This window comes from Fistularia commersonii, chromosome 22, assembly GCF_037954325.1.
Source record: "Fistularia commersonii isolate RoL2024-O1a breed Wild chromosome 22, RoL_Fcom_v1.0, whole genome shotgun sequence".
NCBI classification, from domain to species: Eukaryota; Metazoa; Chordata; class Actinopteri; order Syngnathiformes; family Fistulariidae; genus Fistularia; species Fistularia commersonii.
Window position 1 is genome coordinate 12,941,248 of NC_141305.1, and position 18,416 is coordinate 12,959,663.

At 38.5% G+C, this 18,416-nt stretch overlaps 1 protein-coding gene across 2 annotated transcripts in view; it reads right to left on the reverse strand.

The window, feature by feature from the left end:
• LOC147221751 (netrin receptor UNC5D-like) overlaps positions 1-18,416 on the reverse strand; it is a 214,397-nt gene that overhangs the window by 115,796 nt on the left and 80,185 nt on the right. The window lies entirely within an intron of this gene.

Sequence of the window (18,416 nt, forward strand, 5' to 3'; positions counted from 1 at the left end):
CAAAAGCAAATGCGAAAGTCAAAATCTATGATTTGCCCATTTCCTTTTATGTCATATTGATACTGAATATGTTTACACATCGACTCAGATGATGAGCTTTAAATAAATCCTCTACAGGACTGCTATATGGTTTCCAGCCTGAAATCTATTTAATATGGGAACGTAGTTATTTCACATGAAACAGACCTAGAAATATGCCATGGGTTAACAGAGTGCAAATTAATAAGCTATTAATGCACTGTCTCTTTAAGATAAAGTGATAACACTGAAAGGATGAGTATACAGGTAAAGGTTAGATAAATATGCGGAAATATGCATGCCATGCACAATGTTAAAAATTCAATAGTTTTTTTCCTCGTAGAAATGATAATTCTGTAGGTTTAATCATGTTTTTTTTGAAGAAAACAATAATTTAAATGAAATTTCCAGTTATTTTTTTTTCTTATTATTGGGATGTGGCTGTGCAAGTGCTCTCATTCTCTGTTGCCTCATTTGATGAAAGCACAATTATATGGCAAATAAAGCATAATTACATGACAGAGCACATGACAGCAGGCACTGTTGAATGAAAGCTGGATTTTATCGATGCTGATTTTGCAACATTTTTACAGTAGCGGTGAACATGTCCAATTTCCCAGAAAGCTTGTGTGGCAAACCATTAACTGTGCCATTAACCATCACTTGCAGTAAATGTCAACAGTCAATCAACAGCAGCATCATTACTGTAACAAATGGCGAGAATAAAACAATGAGTAAAAGAAGAAATAACCAAGGAATGTATCATGGAATTATATTTGTCTCTCACCATTTTCCAACTAAAATCAGATATAATAGAGCTCAGCAAAATATCCAAGGAGGGGGGAAATGCTTGTAAATTACAGAAGCCTCATTATGCTTTGAAAGGTTGCTTAAAAACAAGCCAGAATAAAAGAAATTATTTTAGAATCTGAGTAATTAGCTTAAAATATATTGAGAAATGCCACAAAATAAATAGCAAGCTAGAGAGGTAGATAGATGGATGGATAGATAGATAGATAGATAGATAGATAGATAGATCGATCGATCGATAGATAGATAGATAGATAGATAGATAGATAGATAGATAGATAGATAGATAGATAGATAGATAGATAGATAACCTTATTCACCAAACTTATTTCTGTATTCTTCCACCATGTGTTCAACAAAAGGGGTTGGGTCCTTTGTTCTAAGGATCGACACCGCCCCGCTGCGATTAACTAATTATCACCTTCCTGCTAACTCCGGTACGCATTCCGGAGGCGAGTGATGAGAGGGGATGCTGCATACCACAAGTGGGGGCCCAGACCAGCGGCCTCACCCATTGGACCACACTGTGATGTCATCAACCTGTTTATGAACCCGCGTTTCGAGCTGCAACAACAGACCAACAGCTACAATCCAAACACCAAGACATTTTTTTCCCTGACGATCAGGACCGTGGTTCCAAGCTCCACTTCCTGACCCCGCTACCAGACCTGCAGACTGCACCCAAAGATCTCAGAGAACCACACGCATCTCCAGATCGCCAGCCATCTCTTGTCCCCAGTGGCTTGCCCAAAGAACACCTCACTCCTGCCGACAACCGCAAATCCATCGCGGGTCCAACGTGATAGTCATCGTAACCGGCCCTTCCATACCCAGTACATCACACCCTTAATCAGGGTTATTACAAGAGGCTAGTACTAGAATCTGGGCAAGCATGACTTATTGATCAGTTTTGTTTTAGTGTATTAACTGCTGTTTTTCTGTTGTGCCTTGGGTAATCATGGTATTCCCATGTCATTGCTATTGTTACCTTGTTAACTAGTTTCTGCACTAATTCTCCCTGCTTTCCTTTCTTTTCCTAACCCAATGCACCTCCATGTAATTTTTTACACAGGACATAATCTATTGGCATTCCATTAACACCTTTGTGGCCTCCAGCCCTGGTCGCATAATAGCACCGGCTGGTAGCCTTTGGACTACACCCGCCGCCAATTTGGTAGTTCTGCATTCAGTCCTCTATAGTTTTCTGAGGCAATCACTGTTTTTGTAGTCCTTCAACTAACGCTCACAGACACACAAACATACAAACCTGCATTCCACAGTGTCAAATAAACTTTATTATATTTTAAAAAGGGGAGTTTCTTGGTATTTTCTTGGTATTTTGTGTGTGAATATTGTAACATGGATGTGTGACAGGGTCACTGCTCAAACTCACACCTTATTAATCTGAAATATAATTATTTTTAAATATTAGCATTTTTAGATACATTTTTTGAGACTGTTTTCACTCATTTGTTATTTTCAAACTTTGCTGGTGGTGCTCCACATAAAGGTTGGTATCATTATTGAGTTAATGATAATTCAAGAACTTTGATTGATATCTGATAATCATCATTAACAATAGTTAGTTATTAATAACTAATTCTAGCTCCACTCACTGTGCCACAAATGGAACCCCATATAGGAGAATAGAGAATAGAGTAGAACAGAACAGTGAACAACACAACCGGAATCCTCTCATTGACCTTTGAATATCTTGGACAAAAAATAAATAATTGGAAGGGAAAGGTAACCCTCAAACCAGGAAATAAGCCCTTCAAGGAACTAAACAGTAAACTCTTTCTCACTATAAATCACAATGTCATCTGCAAACATCATGGTCCATGGAGATTCCTGTCTAACCTCATCTGTCAGCCTGTCCATCACCACTACCAACAAGAAGGGGCTCAGAGTTGCTCCCTGATGGAGTCCTACCCCCACCTTGAAATTCTCCGTTACCCCTGCAGCATACCGCACCACTGTCTCACAGCTAGCATACATGTCTTGCACTAGTCTATCATACTTCTCTGCTACTCCAGACTTCCTTACACAATACCAGAGTTCCTCTCTTGGCTACCTGTCATATGCATTTTATTCAGTCCATAAAAATGCAATGCAGCTCCCTCTGGACTTCTCTGTGCTTCTCTATTAGCATTCTCAAAGGAAATACTGGGTATGTAGTACTATTTCTAGGCATGAAACCATACTGCTGTTCACAAATGCTGACTTCTGCTCTCAGTCTAATGCCCACAACTCTTTCCACTGCTCTTCCACTAACTTCATTGTATGACTCATCAACCTAATTACTCAAAAGCTGCTGCAATTCTATACATTCTTATTTCTTAAAAATGGGCACCAGCACAGTTCTTCTCCATTCCCAAGACATCTTCTCAATCTCTAAGATCAAGTTGAATAATCTAGCCAGAAACTCTACAACTGCCGCTCTTATACACTTCCATACCTTCACAGGTATATTTATCAGAGCCAACTGCCTTTCCAATTTTCATCCTCTTCAATGCCTTACTCACTTCATTTTTACTAATGCATATGTAAAGTCTACTGCCACTTATCATTGCAATTATCATTGCGCCTGCACTTTGTGAGTTTTAGACCATGCTATACTCAAACGTCTTTTTGCACATTGACTGTTCTATTGGAATGTTGATATTCATATGTACAATCATATTTATGATATTTCCTCTTTCTTTCAGCACACATCCAAATGCACTGTGGACAGCAAAGTAGGGATTTCACTGTATAGGGAAACAAATTTCTAAACTGTACATGTGCCAATAAACGCTTAGAATCTTGAATTTAATTTCTGCTACTTGTGGTCTACAATAGTCATCTCTTCTACCCTTGCCTCTCTTTCATTTTCCTCATTCGCCGGCTCTTCAAAGTACTCTTTCCAGCTTCCCATAACTCTTCTAGTATCTGTCAATACCTCTCTATCCTAAATCACCCAGACCTGCTGTACATCTTTTCCATTTCTATCTCTCTGTTTTGCCAACCTGTATAGCTCATTCTCTCCCTCCTTACTGTCCAACCAAGCATACAGCTCATCGTACACCCTTTGTATTGTCTTTGCTGACTTTATCTTTACCTTACACTTTATCTCCCTGTACTCCTGTCAGTTTTCTTCAGTCCCCTCAGTGCCTCTCTTCTTTGCTAACTGCTTTTTCTGTATATAATCCTGCGCTTTCTCATTCCACCGCCAAGTAACCTTATCTAGTTTCCTTTCAGATGATTCACCAAGTCCTCTCCTCAACTCTCCTCCAACCCTCCAACTCTCCAACTTGTCTCCCTGATCACATTAACTGTAGTTGTCTTAAAGCTTTACCTCACCCCCCAGAGCCTTTCTCAACTCCTCCCTGAAAACCATACTTCTTCTTCTTCTTCTTCTTCTTCTTCTTCTTCTTCTTCTTCTTCTTCTTCTTCTTCTTCTTCTTCTTCTCCTTCTCCTTTTCCTCCTCCTCCTCCTCCTCTTCCTCCTTTTGGCTTTTCCCTTCAGGGGTTGCCACAGCGAATCAACTTCTTCATATAACCCTACTCTCTGTATCCTCCTCTCTCACACCAACTACCTTCATATCCTTTCTTAGTACATCAATAAATCTTCTCCTTGGTCTTCCTCAAGACCTCCTGCCTGGCACCTCCAATTCCAACATCCTTCTACCGATATATTCACTCTCTCTCCTGTGTACACGACCAAACCATCTCAGTCTGGCCTCTCTGATCTTCTCTCTTAAACATCTAACATGAACCGTCCCTCTGATGGACTCATTCATTTTCAGTTCCCATTTAGACTCATAAGTCTATCTGACATTATTTTAATCTCCAGAATATTCCTAAAAAATTCCTCCTTCAACATAACTCCCACTCCATTTCTAGTCATGGCAGTACCATGATAGTACAACTTAAAGCCTGCTCCTAAGCTTCAAGCCTTACTACCTTTCCACCTGGTCTCCTAGACATACAGTATGTCCACCTTCTTTCTCTGCATTATGTCAACCAACTCTCTACCTTTACCTGTTATAGTCCCGATATTCAAAGTCCCTACTCTCGGTCCCTTCCTCTTCTCTTTCTTCGACCCACAGTAGCCCAATCCACTGGTACCCTGTAGGTCATTGGTACCAATGGCGTTGGTTGTTAACCCGAATCGATCCGGTATGATATTATTAGGTTTGATTTGCATGTTTGGTTAACAGTTTTACCCTGCATGCTCTTCCTGACACAACCCTCTGCATTTATCCAGGCTTGGGACCGGCTCAGGTAGACACTGGCCCGTGTTGCCCTGAGGCTGCATTCCTCATTATAGAAATAGACTACAAAGCGTCTGCACCTGTGGTGCAGTCACAGGTGCAGGCACAGCCACAGCCCCCATGGGTGGCGCAGCGAGAAAAGTACCCCCGGCACCATCATTCTGCCATAATTAACCAAATCATGTCCTGATTCCAGCTTCTTGTGTGGACAAGCAACTCTTTTGTGGATCTTCACATTTAGAACATTTCATCCGCCCTGAACTGGCATACACCATATATGAGGCATCTCCATATCTTCACCGTGAATGAGACCTCCAGGGTTTGTGACGGCACCTCCAGAAACATGAAGACCTGCCTCCTTAAAGACTGAACATCAGCCTAGGATCTTTGCACCCCAGACACACTGTTATTTGCCACTGGCAAATCTCTTCATACCTTTTGGGTTCACTTTCCAACAGACCGTTTGAAATGAACAACGACACACCGGAGATAGTGATCCGCGTTGAGGGTGTGCCAAGAACAATCAGCTGGTGGACGAGCGCTTCCAACTTCAGGAAGGCAACCACAGCTCGGTTAATTCTGGACGCATACATCAGATCTTCGTGTCCTACCTGCTCTCTGCAAGCAGTATTCCCTCCATGGACAACATGCTGTCGGCTGGCATTATCTGTACTCTGTTCCGGAGAGATGGAGGGGGACTCGGAGGATGCTATGTCTCAGATTAGCTGGCACTGCCGAGCAGGTGCGTGAGCACACCTCCCACAACAATCAAACAAACCAATCAAAAAATCGCAAACATGAACAGAAAAAACACAGATGGAGACGCACGGGAAGAAGAAGAATAAGAATAAGAAGAATAATAAGAAGAAGAAAAGACATAACACAAAAATCAGCAGAAATGCCAAAATTATTCAAAAACTAGACCTAGACACATCATCAGCCTCTGTCAGATCCTATTAGAGCTCGGCATAATATTCCTGCCCTACAACTTGAAAGTAAAAAGCTTCCTTATGCCACTGTGCAGCATAAGGTGTGCGCTCAAACGTGGAAACAGGAGTGAAAATGCTTCCATCAACATGTGTTCAGGTAGTGTGAGGCACTTCAATCATCCTCCATTAGCAAACTTCACTGGCTTGTGCAGCTTGTGTGCAACTGAGCTTGGTGCTGATTTTGATGTTGGGCGGATAAAAAAATCTGAAACTGAGATGTAGCATTAATAAAAAATAAAAAAGCAGTAGAGACTTACTCAGCCATTGGACTGCAACTGGGTGTCACAAAAGAAAAATAATGATAACATGATTATAACTCAAAACATGAAAAAAAATGGCATTTACTGCCTTTTGTGAAGATGACTTAACTCCTCGTGATCAGCATCACTCCTCGGTGAGAGATACTATGTTAGTACTATTAGCAGTTTTAAGGGATTGCGATAGTCCTTGACAGAGAAGCACCAGCTCATCAGCATTACATTTGGTTCTCATATATAAACATGAGGTTTTGGCTGCCCTAATCCTCAGAATACTGCTGAATCAATCTGCCCTTTACAAGACTCCAAGCCCTTGATGCAATGTGGGCATTATAGTACTATAGCAAGTTGCCTCGTACCCTTGCTAACGTTGATTTTATACATCACATGCACATCGCATTAACAACTAATCCATCTGTATGTGGCTGAGATGTGGAGTCAGGCTTTTTGAGTTGGTTGGTTTGTTGTGGAATCTCATTCATTTTTTGCTCTTTTTTGATTAGCCGTGAGACTGGAAGAGACTTTAGAGATTAAAAACTATTATCTTGCAGAAATAACATTAGGAGACTTCAAATGTATTTCAAAGGAGGTAGAATTTTCTCCTTTGCTTGCAAAAGCTGGAACAAGCAGTAAGATTTTATGTTGTTTTGGCTTAGCAACAGCAGCAGTCTGGAATTTGACTCAAATAATGAGTGTGAAAAAAATGAAAAGGAAAGGAAAATGGAAGTGTGCTTTGTGTCAGATGTTCAGATTTTTTTTTGGCTTCACTTCCTTTGAATTTTAAGGATTTTAATGAAATGAAATACAAGTTTTGCTGCAGTGAAATCACGTGACCAATTGACATGGTCAGGTTCATTTCAGTGACTTCATGTAACAAAAATGGTGAAATACATTGTCCATAGGGCTACATTTGCTAATCTAATTACTTGGGCATTTCACTATTCAATACTGACACCCTCATTGCAAACAACACATGAATAAATAGTTCTGGCCTTAAGAAAATAAGCAAGGTACTTCCTTGGGTTCCTTCCTTGCTGAAAAACAGTAAAAAATTGGGTAGCAAGATCTGATTTTCTTTTTTTCTTTTTCTTGATTATTAGGGTAATACCACTTTGAAGTCGTAAAGGGAGTAAAGATAAGGCTAAGGTAGCCAAAGGAGATAAAAATGTACAACTTAATTTCAATTAGTTTAACAAGAGATTAGAATTGGTCTTGGCTATGTTAGAATATGTTTTGAACTACCCATTGGGTGTTCAAATGATCTGAATATGCCAAGTAGAACTTACTAAAAATCTACACACAATAAATGGCCCAGCCTTATCAGAAGTTTACACTAATGCACTATAGAAAATATAGAACTTGAGTACAAACAAAAGTACAATGAAAATAATCAGTGAAATGTGTCCTCTACCCTTGTGTCATTCTAGTGCTGTTTGTTTTTATAGTGGTTTCTTCCTGAATTTCATCAAAAAACACCTACCTCTGATTTTAATGGATAGTGAGATCATGCTTAAAATACAGTTATTGTAGAAAGCAGTTACCTTAATATAGGATTATCACATTAGATGAGAAAGAGCGTGAAAACAACCTCAAAAGCGAACTACCGGTACATGGAATATGGTATCATTAATGGACACTTGATAAGAAATAAGACTAAGCTTTTTTTTTTTAATCATCATATAATTCTTACATGTTAATAATAGGCACAGAACGTATTGATATACGCAGTGCCGCAATAGTGTCAGGTAATATTCAGCTGCCAGTGTTGGCATCAACTCTTTTGAGATAAGTATCCATTTACTGTATTGCTATGTATTACTTCCAATGGACTTTAGCTTTGTAATCATTTTCTGTGTTGTTCTACAAAGGGATACAGGTTCCTATTGTAGGGATATTTATTCAAATTTTAACTAAAATACAACACAGAAGTTAGGTCCTTCTGTAGCAGAGACCAAATTTACTAAGCAGTCAAAGAGTTAAGTAATTAGTCTCTTATCCATCTTAATCCCTGTGGGGCACATGGCTGTAAAAACCTTGGTTCACTTGTCAGGGTCTTATGCGTTGGCTAATGCTTCATCCCATGAAAGGCCCCTCTCCTTTTAGCTTAGCCATGGCTGTTCAGTGCTTTATGTTTGATTTGCATGTCTTAGTCTTGCCAGTTGCTGTTCATCTTGGGGCAGGTTTAAGGATCCCGCAGCTGGACGTCTGTCTCAGTCACGTCTGAATTACGTCCCCAGGACATGACTCAGACGACATTTTCAATTTGTCCTTGATTTCCCGGGTGTTCAAGGTTGTCTTCTTGTATAGCTCTTCTTTGGAAATTGTGTTCAACCAGTAGCTGTTTCTGAGCCTTGAAGCAGCAGTTTTCAGGGCTATAAATTTTGTTTATGCATTTCATGACTGCTGCCCAGCATGCAAAAAGGAACACTAGCTTAACAACATATAACCTAAGCTTTGTTTGTGGAGGTTCTCAGTCATCCTGGTCATGGTGATTTTTTGTTGAAATCTTCTTGTTGTGGCAACTGGACTTGAATGTCTTCACTTGAAGACATTTCACCCCTCGTCCAAGAGGCTCCTTCAGTGTCACTTTGTTTCATATTTTGTTTTGCCTTCCTGATGTTTGGGAGTGGACCACAGGCATCTCTGGCTTCATCTTCACTTTTGTAGACAATAATGCTGTTTCAGTTTTAATTGTCAATCGGGCATTTCAAGTCACAATCACTCATGTATTGCCTTAACAAACCTTCTAGTTTCAAAGCGCTTTATTGGACAAAATTTATCCATTTACAAAAACTCACACACCAATGGTCGCAGGGAACATCCTGATAGTTTAGTATCTTGCCAAAGGACACTGGTATGCAGGCAGGAGGAGCCAAGAAATGATCCTCCAAGGTTCTGATTGTAAGTGTGCCTTCTCCACCAACTTAGCCACAGCTGCCCCGACGGATAGGAACGAGAGATCATGGACCTCATTTCCAAGAACCATTTAAGCTGCTGCTCTGAGTCTTTTCAAGAACCATAAGAACTAATATAATTCAGCTGCTTTCATGAAACTTGCCTCAATAGATAGAACTGGCAAGGTCTGGACTGACAAAGAGGTTCAATGTCTTCAGGCCTATTACGCCACAAGGGCTCCCAAGGGAATACAAAAATGTTTGCCAAAATAAGTATGGAGTTAGCTAATGGACGAGTTTTTGACACTCAGAGCATGACAAGTTAAAAAAGATAAAATTTTAAACCAGTTTGATAATCCATGTTCATCATTTCCGACATGTTTTTTTTTTTTTTTTTTTTTTTTTTACTGTTTATACAATTTCCTACTATTATTTATTATTGGTATGTTTTACTTGAAACTCTGGCACAACAATTCCTTTGGGATAAATAAAGTTGTTCTTATTCTTATACTTATTCTTATAACATTAATGCTGTGAAACTTTTGCTTTGAATGTTGTTCATGTTGCTTTCGCTTCTTCTCGTGGTTTGTTTGTGAGTTTGTCAGTTAAGATACATGTTGCATATCCTACCATGGTCCCTTACTGCCCATGCATACACAAAACTAAAATGTTTTCTTTGGGGAAGGCAGTTCCTAGAATGAATTCAGGTTTGACAGTTTTTAGAACTATGCTATGTTACAGCTATTATTGGCAAATGACAAATATTGGGTCTATTTTCCATGAATATTTATTTACCGAGGTTGGAAAAACAATGCTCGCTGATACAGTTTAGGTAAGCCAAGCTTAATAAACTTTACATTAGTATATTGAATTAAGTCTTATCTACCAACGGAGGCTGTAAAATTTTAATGAGCCAAAATTAGGACACCCCCTCACTCACACGCACAATGCAAGATTGAAAATAAACTTACTTCCATAATGTCATTGGCAGGGGAAATGGGAAAAAAATATGCCACATCTCACTTAAAGGATTTTTATGATCCAGTTTTTTGTTACATTTGTTTTAAACCTATTTTGGCTTGAAACCAGGACACACACTTGGAAAGAGGGCTCCTTCAGTTAAACATAAAATTTCTCAACCTTACATAGTGTGTCTTTTTTTTTTTTGTAGACTACTGGGAGAGAGTATAGAAAGAATGGTCATAAATAAATTATCACATAGAGTCTCCTCCTGCAAACACAGGCAGTGGTGCCTTCTTTGAAAGTGTAAAAAGGTCTACCACCTCTGCAGAATGGAACAAGTCTGATGGACTGAAGTCTTTTGATCACTCTTTCAGTGTCGGCAAATGCCCAATTCCATGCATGCACTGTCTCCTGGCACATTATTATTGAAAAGCCAGAAAGTAATTATAAACCAAGACTGCCTAACAAAGCTGCTATTCCATTTTCAAACTGGAGCTCTCACTCTGCATAAACCCATTTCCCTGCATAGCCTGTCCACCTTTCAAACTAGCTGTCCTGCTCACTGCTTTGTCCCTAGGTGAGCCAAAGTGTCATGAGGTAAATTTAATCTCAAAAGATGAGAGCTATACGGTTGGGGCTGATTTATTTACAGGCTAACCGATGGGATGGATGACGGGGGGTCCACTGAGGGATTTAGGGGGAAAATGCTTATGAGTCTGATTTGAGGGTGCTCTGACAATCTTATTTGACACTCTGCTTTGTGCTTGGGATGAAAACTCAAGGATATCAAGCACAGTTGCCGATACAGAAACGTGAAGATAGCTCCTGTGCTTTAATGCAGCCCTCTGGCTACGATGTATTCTCTCCATATCAAGATACAAACAAGATACAAACAGTAATTTGAACATGCTTTTTAATTGTCTACACAAGGCTTTTTTTCTTGGTCAATGACCACATGAGTATTGTGAGCATTCACAGGGCAGGTGACAGGTCCATCATAAATGGCTCTGATGCATGTCATGTGATTTAAAACAGATTTGGATTGAAAATATAGAAGAAAATAGTAACTTAGACAAACTAATTGACTAACTTGCTCTACACTGAAGGATAAATGAACCAAAAATCAGCTTTGTCTTTTGTCTTCTTAGTAGTTTATGCTCTATCTCTCAATAAAAAGAAGATAACAAATGGATGCTTATCAAAAAACAAATCCAGTATTGAGATAAGTTAAAATAAAAAAAAAAAGTTAAATTACTGCATTGTTTGATACTATCCTAGCAACAACATAATGGGATAGCTCATTTTGTGGAAATTCAGTATGTTTGTCGAACAAACATAGAATCAATGTTTTATTATAATGTGAGTAGCATTGCAGCGGACGGCAACTAATGATTTACAGCTGTGCATTAATAACATTTTTGCCCCAATCAAAAGTGTTATTGAGTAAGTGATATAGACCTACAGGTCTATATCTTCACCTAAAATAAAATGTAAATCATTATTTTTAACTTGATCATATCAGGTCATCAAGGACCTTAAAAATATCAATGGAATAAGCAAATACATAAAAAAGAGAGTGGGTGACTTTGATTTGCAGGAGACCAAGTAACTAGAAGAATTTGCTTTCTCTTCTTACTTTTTTCATGGTCATTAATGAATGATTTCTTTTTATCAAGTAGGTACCAACATCTAGAGACAATGCTGTGGTGATATTGACTTGTGGGATCTAGAATGTAAACCCTAAGGGCACAATTTCCTTCTTTTCTTGAAGAAACATGAGACAAGTTAGATATTCCAAAGAGTTCTCTTTATCCCTGACAAGTTTTGGAAGCGCCGCGGCACAAGAGATACAACAATTTACTTTAAACAACTGAACATTGTCTGTTAGATTCCCGCCTCCTCCTCGTGTGTCGAAGTGTTGTTCAGCAAGACACTGAACCCCTAGCTGCTGGTCTGGCACCAGTGGATGTCAGTTCATGGTTCATCCATGATGTGTTCATGGCAGAGAATGACTTTCCACGTTGTTATTTAAAACCGATGATAAACGGCTTAGAATTACAAGTCGGTCTATTGTACATTTACAAACAGGTGATGTTAGGTAATGTTAAATCACTAAGGGCATTACTGACAGTTAGACTGTGTATTGAATCCTGCACACTGACTTTTCTTAGTTTTCGTAGGTCTTGTCCTTGCTGTTACAGCAGTACCTTTTCTGCCACAGGCATACTACTGGTCAAGAAAATGACTATATACTCTCTTCAGTATACCTTAATTTCACAAATACTGGATATTTCTTGAAATAAAAAAAACGAAAAAACTCAAATAATCAAAAGAAAAATGATACAGAAATATGACCACTAGATAGCCCTTGAAGGGGCAGACTTTATTTCATTTTGAAACAATTTTTTGAACACACAATTGAAAAAGTAATAATTTCACTGTCGCCAGTGTAGTTTTTCCAACCTTTCAGTCAGGTGATATAAAGTCTGAATATCAAGAGAGGAAAATATACATCTATAGTTCTTTACATGCCTTAGTAGTTTTAAACTACATGTATAGCTAAGCCAAGTCTGCAGAAAAAAACCACACATATATACATATACGTACATATATGTACATATATATACGTATATATACACACACACATATATATGTATATATACACCTATGTATATATATATATAACAACACTGTTATCAATGAGATATGGTTCTACCTGCTGTTCTATAAGATGAACAACAGATGGAACATACTCTCAGATTCCATAAAATCTTGATTAGTAACAGAATTTGTCTGTCCATCTGAAGCTTTTGTCTTTCGGCTATAGACTCTATCCCATTGCTATATGTATATATCATTTAGTAATTGATTGGTTGAGTTGCTGGGGGCCCTTGTTAATATTTCACTTGATCTCTTCACAAATTGGAATTAATCATCTCATACAGAGGACTGCTATAAAAACTGTTGCTACCATCTTCATTCCATTAAAAATTCAACATCGAGCCAGCTGGAGGTGAGGTGTAATGTGCTGAAACAGGCTCATTGATAAGTCTTCATTCATATACTCTTTGTATGGGGAAACCTCATATTTTCTCTTTCACAGAAAATGAAATGAGATCCAACTGCCACGATGATTTCCATTAAATTAAATCGACTTTATGTGTCTTAATGTGAACAACAAGGACGTTGTACAGGGTTTGTGTGATTATGAAATGTCTCAGGGTGCAGGATGGTGCAGCGGTTAGTGCTTCCGACTTCCCAGCATAATAGTTTCTACTTCAATACTGACAGTGTTTCTGTATGGTTGCATGTTCTCCCTGTCTCTGCAGGGGTTTCCACCAGGTTCCCCAGTTTCCTAAACAGGCAGTGGCTAGGTGGAATCCATAAATTGCATGCAAATGAGGGAGGGAATGTATTGTATGTCTCTATATGTGGCCCTATGATGGACTTGCCTGGCCCAGGATGTACCCCATATCTCAGCCATAACAGCTGGGAGAGGCTCAAAACCCATCCAGACCCAGAGTGCAGGATAAGTGGTGGAGATAATAAATGAACAGATGAATGAGTGAAGGAAACAATGAAATCTCTCACCTTTTGATATACCTGTCTATCCATCAATATCTGGTCATCGACTTATCTGTCTGTCCTTCTATCTATCTTTGATTAAATAGATTTATATAAATATACTAGGATGAATGAATTTTCATAGGAGTCTTTTCTTCTTCTCCTTTTGGCTTGTCCCCTCAGGGGTCACCACAGAAAATCAACCTTCTCCAGCTAACCCTATTCTCTGTATACTCCTCTCTTAACACCAACCACCTTCATATCCTTTCTCACTACATCCAAAAATCTTCTCTTTGAACTTCTTCAAGACCTCCTGCCTGGCATCTCCGATTCCAGCATCCATCAACCAATATATTCACTATCCCTCCCCTGTACGTGACCATACAAACTCAGTCTGGCTTCTCTTCATTTTCTCCAAAACATCAAACATGAGCCGTCCCTCTGACAGACTCATTCCTTATCAGCTCCCTTTTAGACGCATAAGTCTATCTGACATTATTTTCATCTCCAGAACATTCCTAACAAACTCCTTCTTCAAGATAACTCCATCTCCATTTCTCTTCTTGTCAGTACCATGATAGTACAACTTAAAGCCTCATCTTAAGCTTCTACTCTTACTACCTTTTCAGCTGGAGTCCTGGACACAAAGTATGTCCACCTTCCTTCTCTGCATCAAGTCGACCCACTCTCTACCTTTTCCTGTCATAGTTCCAATATTCAAAGTTCCTACTCTCAGTCCCAGATTCTTGCCTTTCCTCTTCTCTCTCTGCTTCCTAACACACCTTCCTCCTCTTCGTCTTTGACCCACAGTAGCCTGGTACCCACTGGTACCCTGTAGGCCATTGGTAGTGGTTGTTAACCCGGGCTTGACCGATCCGGTTTAAGATTATTAGGTTTGATTCCATGTTTGATTTTGGCAAAGGTTTTACGCTGGATGCCCTTCAAGACGCAACCCTCTGCAATTATCCGGGCTTGGGACTGTCTAAGGAAGACACTAGCCTGTAATGCCCTGAGGCTGCATTGCATTTTCATAGGAGTGAATATGTCATGTGTAGTTCTTTCCCATTCATGTAAATGATATGTAATCATGCTATGGTAGAATAAATTACGATGTAATATATGGGCCATGTGTTTCAAATCCAGTAAACAAAGGATAATTCAATCTTCATGACTATCCATTACAAGCAGCATCATATTGTAATTTGGTAAAATGAGATCATGTCATGAGGAGAGATGATGAGGAAGGGGAACTGATGGGATTGTCATGAGGTGGTTCCCCCGTGAAGGGGGAGGAGGGTTACTAGGGGTAGATATTATCTCCTCTGACACCCATCGAGAAGCAAACTCCGACTGCAGATGCCCGGGAGAACTGCTGGAATTGATTTAGTGAATGAGTCCCAATATTTGAATACTTTGCACCTACTGACAGCAGGTTCAAATCAGAAATTTGAATTGGATTCAGTCAGTGATTTAATCAAAACTCAAAAGAAGTAGTGACTGACATTTTGGACAGGATTGTTGCAAGAAATCAATTGTGCATTGCAAATAAGTTCCAAATCTTCTTTATGACTTCTGACTCCAATGTTTATATAATTTTTCCTCTGTTCTTTGATGCATTCTTCACCGGGGGCAGATTTCTATCTTAATTCAACAGTTGAGAAGATAATCAAATGTGGTTTTAACCTCATTGCTCATTATGTGACATTATGATTGCATCCCAATTTGATAAAAAAAATTAATAAGCGAAATCAAATGATAATGGTTTATCAAAGAGCCAATTACTGGCAACATAAATACCAGATTTTTTACATAGTCATCCATATCCCATGTTCAAACATCTTTTAGGCAAGATAAAGGTAAAATAAGAGCAGTCTTTTGTTGATCAGACACCAAGTGAAAATAAGATATCAAGGTACATCTAGCCACAGTGCTGTATATTATACAACTGTTGGGTACATCATCATTAGAATTTAGCGTCAGAACAAAAACAGGGGTGTATATATATTCATATATACACCCCTATTTATATATTTAATATGTATATATTGCTTGAAAGAGACATATTTTCAGGTAGGATTTAGAGATAGAGATGAATGACAGTTCTCTTCTTCACCAGGACATTCACAGCAATGTCTAACTAGGGGAGGGAGCTGTTTCCCTAGTAGCCATTGGCATTGTGCTTTTAAAAGATACTCTTAATTTTAGTGTGCTTAATCAAAAATTCACTACAGTTGCAAAAAATACCGTATTTTGCGGACCATAAGGTGCACCGCATTATAAGGCACAATATCAATGAACAGGTTTATTTTCATGCATAAGGCACATCGTGTTATAAGACGCATGATAAAACAAATGGTAAATAAACCAAAACAAAACAGTTAGTTTAATCGAACTTTATTAATTTATTTATTCGCTTTGTTGCCTCGGAAACTCTGTTTGGTCTTCTTCACTTGGCACAATTCATCTGCTTGCTTCTTCCACTTCCGCACTATTATTTCATTAATGTTGAATTCTTTCGCAGCGTCTCTATTCCCATGATCTACTGCATGACTGATAGCCATGAGTTTGAATTCCGCTTTGTAAGCATGTCTCTGAAACAGGTGCCATTTTGGGGGTTCCTCATACAAACAAATGTACAGTAGTATTATGTTGATGTACAGAACGTACCCATAATTAACCAAGGACTGACTTTAATACAAAATCCCCACGCCAAGTGGGAATGGTCTACCATATTTATGTGGGAATCCACCAAGGTTGCCCCATTTCACCCCAACTATTGCTACTATATTAGCTCCTGAAAATATTAAAAATATTAAAAGATATCAAAAATTTAGATATGCAGAAATTATTATCAGCCAGATGGCAGATGACACAACTTTATTTTTGAAAATTGAACATCAAAGCCCATTAAGCACTGAAAAAAAAAAAAAAATCTTTAAGGCTTCAGGATTAACTTTAAACTTAAAGAAACGTGAAATGTTTGCGCTTCATGACTCACCATTAAAAGAGATCTGCTGTGTTCCTACTAAATCAGAATATAAAATACTTATAGTAATTTTAAGGTATTTTCCTTACTAAGAATCAAAAATTGAGTCATAGAGACTAAACTTAATGAATTCAAAGCAAAATTAAATATATGTCTCCAAACGGATTTATCAATATTAGGTTCAATATATTTGACCAAAATGGAATGTTTATAAAGATGTATATGAGATAAGATAAGATATATAAGATTGAAAAAAAAAAAGGTGGGAATAGTCCAGCAATCAATGAAGTAGAGCAGCTTTGTCGCTTACCAAAGTCGCACTAAAACATGACAGATGTTTGAGCACAGTGTACCACATCAATTTGGTTCGAGGTCAGTAAGCACAACAACAAATTTATACATATGGCACACTGGATCATGGGGCACACGGACGATTTTTGAGAAAATGTCAGGACTTTAAGTTTTTATAGTGCGAAAAATATGGTATCCTTCTTGCTCAATAATAATGTATTTGATTCTGCATTATATAGGTGTTGAACAGGATCAGCCAAAGCAACTCACCTGATGATAGTGTAACGTTGCACTGAAAAATCAGTGACTAAAATTAGAAAAGGTGGACGATAGAAAATACCTGCTACTTTTTATTGAAATAGCTCAGGATCTTATAAGTGTTCATCTGCAAATATAATATCCTGGATCTTGCATGCAGCTTAGTGCTACACCAACTAGGCAGCATACATTAACGGCCTCCCAAAAAATACCAATAGCAGTATCAAAAATGCACACAATAAGTCAACAAACCTGCAACAGCAGATAACTGTTCACTGGAATGAGGAGAATCTGTATGTTTTGTTTATTTTGGGGTCCTCATTCAGCAACCTGAAATACCTTACACTCGACCCGGATGAAAGATATATGCAAATTAATTCATTTTTTTAATCTACAATCCTATATGTTAGATGGAGAAGATGATGAGATGAGATGATGAGAACAACTTTATTTATCCCGAAGGAAATTGTTGTGCCAGAGTTTCAAGTAAAAACATAACAGTAATAGATAATAGTAGAAAGGAGGAAGAATAAGGATTACAATGAAATATAAATTGTCTTAACTGTTAACTACAAAGTTTTGAAGATTCCCTGCGGCTGAGGGAAGAGGAATCAAAATTAAGGAATTAAGGAATTAAGAAGGTTGATTCGCTGTGGCGACACCTGAATGGAAAAGCTGAAAGGTGAAGAAGATCTACAATTCAATATCATGATTATGAATTTATTTTAATTTAGCACTTCCATTGATAAATGGTGCCGCATTTTAGCACAAAAAAGTACCATAAAGGGGCTTATGTTGAACTTTATGGGTCAGCATGTACAACATTGCTGGATGGTGGTCATCATGCAGTGGTGTGAGTAAGGTCACTGCTGATGGGCACCCTTCAAGAGAAACGGTAATTATCATGAATATGAGGAGAACGTTTGTTTCGTTGCTTTTAACATGCAGTTCTTCTCCTGAACAATGTTCAGCCTTGACCCATGTCGGCTTCCTCGCAGCAAAGAGTGTGTAATCATTGATAATTGGTAGCCAGCAGCATTTACAAAAGGGCCAGTGATTACGGCTAATTAAGATTTAAATAGGTGTGTGTGTGGCATGTATGTGTGTTGTTATGTGCCGCTAAGTGCTGC